The sequence below is a fragment of the Gossypium hirsutum genome, chromosome A06 (assembly GCF_007990345.1).
Source record: "Gossypium hirsutum isolate 1008001.06 chromosome A06, Gossypium_hirsutum_v2.1, whole genome shotgun sequence".
Taxonomy (NCBI): Eukaryota; Viridiplantae; Streptophyta; class Magnoliopsida; order Malvales; family Malvaceae; genus Gossypium; species Gossypium hirsutum.
Window position 1 is genome coordinate 39,432,620 of NC_053429.1, and position 8,959 is coordinate 39,441,578.

General features: G+C 36.1%; 1 non-coding gene across 1 annotated transcript; it reads right to left on the reverse strand.

The window, feature by feature from the left end:
* Positions 1–7,720: 7,720 nt before the first annotated feature.
* LOC121231615 (small nucleolar RNA R71) lies at positions 7,721–7,827 on the reverse strand. Its single transcript, XR_005929671.1, has one exon. It is a non-coding gene; the product is annotated as a small nucleolar RNA R71 (small nucleolar RNA).
* Between the last annotated feature and the right edge of the window lie 1,132 nt (positions 7,828–8,959).

Sequence of the window (8,959 nt, forward strand, 5' to 3'; positions counted from 1 at the left end):
GAAAAGTGATCAGCATGTTATAAAACATAAAAATAAGGAATTAAGTTTAATTCTCGAGATTTGGGGCAAAAGTGTAAATATGCAAAAGTTTAGGGGTAAAATTGTAATTTTTCTAAAATTTGAATTAAAGACTAATTTGATAATGTGAGTATTAAATAAGCTAAATGTGTTATTTTAGATCAAGAAAGATGTGGAATCGACCCCAATCGAGGAAAAGAAAAGATTGTGGACTAAATTGCAAAATCATTATATTTTGGTACCAAGGTAAGTTCATGTGTGAATAATGTAGCATAATTGTTATTTATAAGTTATTGATGTTAATTATATGATATGCTTTGTGGTTATTTTCGAATAAAATGCAAATTATGTGTATTATTTGTTAAATATAAAGTGCTACCGAGTATTGATTTCGGTATTTTACGGAATATGGCAAGGATATGTGTTCGATGAAATCCCGTTTGAACCTTAAGAATAGATTAGGATATAAGTGACATGTCACTAGGATGGTTGAGCATCCGAAGTCGTTGAGTTGAGTCCGAGTTTACTTACGGACGTGAATGTTCGAACTCGTTGAGTTGAGTCCGAGTTCACTTATGGATGCGAACGCCCGAGCTCATTGAGTTGAGTCCGAGTTCACTTAGGGGCGGGTTACATGATTTCTTGATTACATATGTGGCACTTATGTGCAAATTATCCATGTATTCGAGTTATATTCCGATGTGTTCAATGGGTAAAATTTCTAGTGAAATGGAAGAATACTTAAGATGCAAGTGACGTTTTGGTAAGTGTTGTGAAATGGACACTTTGGACAGGTATGTACTTAACCCTCGAGTTGAAAATAGATACAACAACGATAAGGTGGTAAGATGATGAATGATGTTTAGAAATGTGATATATGTTTTGGTGATACTATGCTAAGGTTGTTTGGTATAATTGTATTGTTATGTTACTTGTTATTTGCATATGAACTTACTAAGCATTTATGCTTACTCCCTCCTTTTTATTCACTGTAGTTTTGAACAAGCCGGCTTGGGAATCGGGACAGGTCGAAGGTTCGATCACACTATCCGAAGGACATTTTTTGGTAAATGGCTTGTAAAACTTAAGTATGGCATGTATAGCAATATACCTATTTCGTGTAAATAATTTTGTGATATGGCGGTGATTTGGTTGAGAAAATGCTTGATAATGATAGGTCATGGAAATGACTAATTTAGACCATGTTTGATGTCATGGAAAGTTAATAGGTTATCTAGTCCATAAAAACTCATGAAAAGATAAAATTTGCCATAAACAGAACATTGCAGCAACACTGACGTGAGTTTGAAAATTTACTAAAAATCATAGAAATCAAATTTGGTGATGGATTAAATATGAAATTGAATCCCAATATGTCTATTTTCACATAAAACAAACGAAACAGGTAAAGGAATTATATGTTAGAAGATATTTGAATTTTTGTGAAACAGGGCCAGAATGATTTTTGGATCCCCTGTTCCAAATTTAGGAATTCACCAGAAATTGTACAAAAATAATTAGGTGTTTTATTTTATATTCTTGGAATCCTTATTGAGTCTAGTTTCAGGATAAACAAACATCAGAGTCATATAAATTTTTCACAGAGAGATATATGGTTCGTAGTAAACAAAGGTCAGTCCAGCCAAGTCCTGAAACAGGGGTAAATTTAACTAATAAACTGTACTAATTGGCCCAACCAAAAATTCTAGAAAACATTAATAAATAGATATATGAGTCTAAATTTAAGGAAAATTTACGGATCTTGATTTTAAGTTTTGTAACTCGAGATATGATTTTTCTTGTAACTGTGACGCAGGTAACTAGAAAGCTATGAATGTAGAAACAAATGATTCGAAGTTCTTAATTTGATAAATTATGTTCGGTAACACCTCAAGCTCGACTCCGGTGACGGTCTCGGGCGTGGGGGCGTTACATGTTTTAAATGTGGAAGTTAGTAGTTGAAATGGTTGAGGATAGAAGGCATAAATGTGTATGAAATAACATGCTTTGGTTGCTTATATATGTATAAAATGGTGCAAATATGATGTGGTTTAGGTATGCTTGTGGAAGGTGAGAAATGTGGATTTTACCAAGCCTATTTTCACTCCACACGGCTGAGCACAAGGGCGTGTGGCTCAACTGTGTGTGACATATGGCCTTGGTACACGGCCGTGTGTGGTACACGGCCGTGTGTCTCCTGGGATACCCTTTCAAATTAAGTTAGTATACCCTACAGGTTTGGCACGACCTAGACACACAGAAGTGTCTACTGGCTATGTGTGGCACACGAACTGGCACATGGGCATGTGGCCCAAGTTAGTAACTCCTCCAGTTTTCCCACGGCCATGGCACATAGGCGTGTCTCCGGCCGTATGGTGCAAGTTAGTATGTATGCCCTGTTTTCACACGGCCTGTGACACGGGCGTGTCGGTGGCCGTGTAAAGCAAATGGCCTGTTCACACGGGTGTGTAACCTTGTAATGTTTGAAAATTTTATATGTTCCTTAAAGTTTGCAAATGTTATCGGTTTAGTCCCGGGCCACTTCTAAGCATGTTTTAAGGTCTCGTAGAGCCTTATAAGGGACAATAAGAATGATTTAAATGGATTTTCATTATAAATGCATAAATGTATGTTAATGAGGTGTATTATTCGGTAATGCCTCGTAACCCTATTTTGACGATGGATACGGGTTAGGGGTGTTACAATAATAATAAAACAAACAAACAAAACATTATCTTCTTCTTTTTCATCATTTCCTTGACCAAAACCATGGAAGGAAAATCTTGAAGCATTTGGTTCATTTGCCCTTGCATATCAAGAAACGGATCAGTTGGTTGATTGATAAACCGTAATTCATACATATTTCTATCCCATGCTTAGCACATTTTATGGATGATTTTTCCTTAAAATTGGCGAATTCGATGCTCCTAATGCCTTAATTTCATGTTTTATACTTAGGTGAGCATAGGAGAGTGAAAGGAACAAGAAACGGGCCAAAAATGGAGAAAATGGGCCAACGTACGAAATCAACACTGCCTAGACTTCCTCACACGGGCAGACCACACGGCCGTGTCAATTTGGCAAGATTGAAGCACAACTCACACGGGTGGACCACACGCCCGTGCCTATTTAACAAGCTTAACCACAGGCTAAAATAATCGCACATGGGCGTGTCCTTGCTGAGCCCAAGTTTAGTCCAATTCGGAAAAGGCCAATTTTGAGGGTTCTTAGGCATTCTAAAGCCTATATATACACGCTAGAGGATGAGGAATAAGGGACGCATAGAGAAGGAAGCAAGGAACTACTCAAGGAAAGCCGATCGATCTATCTTAGAAGCCGGATTCATCATCAAGACTGAAGATCTCCCCTCAAATTCCCTTCAGGAGTTTTGGGTTTTTCTTTACGTTTTGTATTCATTATTCTTCTGAGATGTTTACCTTTTTAGTTATAAACTAAAACCCCTAAATACCTAAGGGGAATGAAACCTAAGACAGATCTTGTTATTATTATCTAAAATGTATGATAAATATTTGACTTGTTCTTAATTATGTGTTCTTAATTCTTGTTTTGATATTCCAGGATATTGTTTCAAGTTAAACTCTTATTCAGAGGAGGAATAGACCTTGTCTAAGAGTACATTTGTCACAATTAAACGGAGTTGATTGCACGCCTAGAGATAGGGTGACAAGATTTTGCCAGATTAGGGTGAAACCTAATAAGGGGATCCATAGATCGAGTTAATGCAACCCTAGGGAGTTAATTAGAAATAGATTTCAATTATTCAACCTAGGGTTAGTTGTTGTTAGTCTCTAGAGGGATAATAATATAACTTAGGGATTTCTACGGATCAAGTCAAATGAATAAATCGTCCGATTCAGAGTCAAATAACAAGTGAAGTCTAGGTGGATTTTTCCTTAGGTATTGTCTTAATCAATCCAGTTTTTCCAAAAGTAATTCCCCAATTCTTTTTTCTGTGAATTCTTAGTTTAGTTAATTAGTTAGTTAAAACAAACCCCATTATTCTTAGGCTAGATAATAAAAAGATAGTCATTACTAGTACTTTTAGTTCATTTGGGTTCGACAATCCAATTTTGCTAAAACTATACTACTGTTCGATAGGTACACTTCTCTTCATCGTGATAATAGTTAGTTTCAAGAACGATTCATTATAAATATTTAAAACCTGTCACGAATATCACGTATCAAGTTTTTGGCGCCGTTGCCGGGGAACCAAGATATTAGGAACACTTGATTTTTATTGCTTTAGCCATTTACTTTTACTGCAATTTAAATTTTATTCTAATTTTTATTACTAATTCTTCTTTTTCCCTTTTTCTGGCAAGTTCTTATAGTTTATGACTAGAAGAAACCCGTCAGGAACTATAACGCCCCGTACCCGAGACCGTCGCCGGATTCGAACACGAGGTGTTAACAGACTTAATTCATTACTTAAACAGCTCAAACAATTTATTTTTAAAATTTCCAGTTAAACTAGCAATCTGCGTCACAGTCGCTTAAAAATTCATATCTCGAGTTACGAAACTCGAAATCAAATTCCGTCAATTTTACCTAAAACTAGACTCATATATCTATTTACTAATTTGTTTCTAGAATTTTTGGTCAAGCAAATTAGTACAGTTTATTAGTTAAAGTCTCCCCTGTTTCAGGGTTTGACTTCTCTGACCTCTGTGTATTACGAATTAGATATCTCCCTGTACAGAGTTTCAATGACTATACCGTTTGCTTCTAATAAAACTAGACTCAATAAGGAATCTGTACATATAAATTATGACTTCTAATTATCTTTGAAAAATTTATGGTGAATTTCCAAAGTTAGAATAGGGGATCCAGAAATTGCTCTAGCCCTATTTCACAAAAATTTAAACATCTCATAAAATATAACTCATATACCTTTTTTGTTCCATCCATATGAAAATAGACTCATAATTATTCAATTCCATATATTATTCATCATATAATTGAATTTCTACTATTTTTAGTGATTTTTCAAACTCACGTCACTGCTGCTGTCTGAATCTATTTTATGGTAAATTTTACCTATTTCATGGTTTCCATGGATTAGCTAGCAATTTGACATACATAACACCAAATATGATCATGATTAGCCATTCCAATGGCTAATCATTACCAAGCATTTCCATACCACTCAATAACCATATCATAAGACCATATATACAAAATGATTATAATGCTATACATGCCATACTCAAAATATACAAGCCATTATGCCAAGATGGTATACAGATAGTGTGAGCGTGCCTCCGACCGTTTCCGATTTCCGAGCTGGCTTGTCAACACTACAAGGAATGAAAAGGAGGGAGTAAGCATAAATGCTTAGTAAGTTCACATGCAAATAGCAAGTAACATAACTATATAAGCAAACATAAAACATCATTTGCATAATCATCACCGAGACATTCATATCACATTTTCATTTATCATCTTACCATATTGTTGTTATATCGAGTTTTCAACGTGAGGGTTAAGTACATACTTGTTCAAAGTATTCATTTCACAACACTTACCAATAGATCCCTTTCATCTCGAGTATTCCTCCGCTTGAGTAGAATTTTACCCGTTGAACACATCAGAATATAATTCGGATACATGGAAAGTTTGCACATAAGTGCTACATATGTAGCCAAGCTACCATGTAACCCGCCCATAAGCGAACTCAGACTAAACTCAACGAGCTCAGGCGTTCGCATCCATAAGTGAACTCGGACTCAACTCAACGAGTTCGGATGCCTAGTTACATTTCACGAACTCGGACTCAACTCAACGAGTTCGGACATTCGCATCCATAAGTGAACTCGGACTCAACTCAACGAGTTCGGATGCTCAACCATCCTAGTGACATGTCACTTGTATCCTAATCTATTCCTAAGGTTCAAACGGGCTTTTTCCCTCGATCTCACATTTGCCGTCTTCCATGGAATATCGGAACCGATACTCGGTAGCAATTCATATTTATCAAGTAGTAAACATAATTTGCATATTACTCAATATTAACCACAAAGCATATATTTCATAATAAAAATTAGCATATCATATAATTAACATCAATAACTTAAAAATAACAATTATGCTACATTATTTACACATGAACTTACCTCGTATGCAAAAATGGCTACTTTTACCATTTCGTCCACAACTTGGTATTTTCCCTATTTTAGCTCGAATTTTAGTTTTCCTTGCTCTATCATTTAAAATATAGTCTAATTAGGACTCAAATTATTCAAATTGACCCAAAATCATATTTTGGCAAAATTATAGTTTTGCCCCTAAACTTTTGCATATGTACACTTTTGCCCCAAAGCTCGTAAATTAAACTTCAGCCTATTTCCTTATGTTTTATGACATTCTGATCATTTTTCCCTTCTATGGAAACATCAAATTCTCACTCTAACATGTACTTATGACTATTAGGTAGTTTTACCGATTAAGCCCTTTTGCTTGTTTTCACTTAAAACCGAGTAGCACAAGTTGTCTAACATAATTTAAAACCTCATATTATATCATAAAACACCAAAATACACAAATTTCACCTATGGGTATTCTTCCAAATATAAAACCTAGGTTAAATTATTGCTAGAATAAGCTTAATCAAGTTACCGGGACTCTAAAAATGTAAAAATCATTAAAAACGAGGCTAGAACGGACTTACAATCGAGCTTGGAAGCTTGAAAAACCCTAGCCATGGTTTCTCCTTGCTATATTCGGCTATGGGGTTGAAGATGAGCAAAATTGGCTTTTAATTTTGTATTTTAATTCATTTTACCCCTAAATGACCAAAATGGCCTTACTACTAAACTTTCCAAAAATTCCATCCATGTCCAATTTTTGTCCATAGACTTAGAAATTGGTAAAATTGCTATTTAAGACCTCCTAATTAATATTTCAAAACAATTTCATACTAGAAACTTCTAGAATTCAAGTTTTGCAAATTATTCGATTCAGTCCCTAATTTCAATTTAAGCACTTTATGCATAAAATTTCTTCACGAAATTTTCACACAATCATGCAATCATATCATAGACCTTAAAATAATCATAAAATAATAATTTCTATCTCAGATTTTGTGGTCACGAAACCACTATTCCGACTAGGCCCAAAATCAGGATATTACAGGAACATTACTTTTTGACAGTGAGATCGATCGCACAGTTCGCAGAAACCAAAGAGAAATAAGGCGATGCTTAAGATACACAGAGAACGAGCAAGAGGATGATATTCAAACCACAACCGAGGAGATGGCTGAAAACCAAGAAAATCTGCTACCTCCTGTAATTGTTGTTAATCAAAATCCTGCTCCGCGCACTATGTATGATTATGCTAAACCTAATTTAACAGGAACTGAGTCAAGTATAGTTAGACCTGCTATTGCTGCAAATAATTTTGAACTGAAACCTAACACAATTCAAATGATACAACAGTTTTTTCAGTTTGATGGTTTACAGGGCGAGGATCCCAACGCTCACTTGGCAAATTTCCTAGAATTTTGCGATACCTTTAAAATTAATGGTGTTTCTGATGACGCCATTCACTTCGGTTGTTTCCCTTTTCGTTAAGGAATAAGGCTAAACAATGGTTGAACTCGTTACCACAAGGGTCAATCACTACTTGGGAACAAATGACCAAAAATTTTTTATTAAAATATTTTCCACCGGCTAAAACATCCAAATTACGTAATGATATCTCTTCTTTTGTGCAGATGGATTTAGAAACACTCTACGATGCATGGGAGAGATACAAGGACCTTTTGAGAAGGTGCCCTCACCATGGGTTACCGCTTTGGCTACAGGTTCAAACGTTCCATAATGGCCTGAGTCCTTCGACTCAACAGATGATTGATGCAGCCGCTGGAGGAACTATCAATAATAAGACACCTGAGGTGGCTTACGAATTTATAGAGGAGATGTCACTGAATAACTATCAGTGGCAAGTTATGAGAACAAAGCTGACAAAAGCAGCCAGTGTTTTCAACCTCGACGCAGTTACTATGCTATCTAACCAAGTAGAACTCTTAAATAAAAAGATTGATGATTTGTGTGGTTCTACTCAAGTACATCCAGTGATAAGGTGCGATTCGAATGGAGGAGGAGCATGCACAGAATATCAACCCTTCAACCCTAGCATTGAGGAGAAACAAGTCTAATAAATGGGTAACAATAACTCTAGATCCCAAAATAACCCATATAGTAACAATTATAATGCAAGTTGGAGGAACCATCCCAATTTCCCGTGGGGCGGTCAAAGAAATCAAAGGCCACAACATCCTCCGGGTTTTCAACAACCACCTTACCAGCAAGAAAAGAAGTTGAACCTTGAGGAGATGCTAACCAAATTCATCTCAGTGTCAGAAACTCGTTTTCAGAATACCGAGACGACACTCAAAAATCAACAAGCATCAATCTAGAGGCTCGAAACTCAGATTGGACAGCTCACCAAGTTGATTTCCAGACGACCACAAGGTAGCCTGCCAAGCAACACTGAATCTAACCCAAGGGAGCAACTCAACGCAATTGCCATTCAAGATGAGGAAGGGTAGTGGCAAAACTAAGGCCAGAACCAATGGTAAGCGAAGGTAAGAATAAGGTAGGCCAAAATGAACAAAAATCGATAAGTACAGAATATAAACCTTGTGTGCCATACCTCGATCCGACAAGGAAAGACCGCTCAGACGAACAATTTGGTAAATTCCTTAAACTCTTAAAGAAACTACATATTAACCTACCATTTATTGAAGCACTTTTGCAGATGCCAAACACAGTCAAATTTTTAAAGGAGCTTCTAGCAAATAAATGAAAGTTAGATGAAAGGTCGCATGTGGAGCTGAATGCGGTTTGCTCAACCATTCTTCAGAATAAGCTACCCAACAAACTAAAAGATCGAGGGAGTTTTACGATTCCTTGTTTAA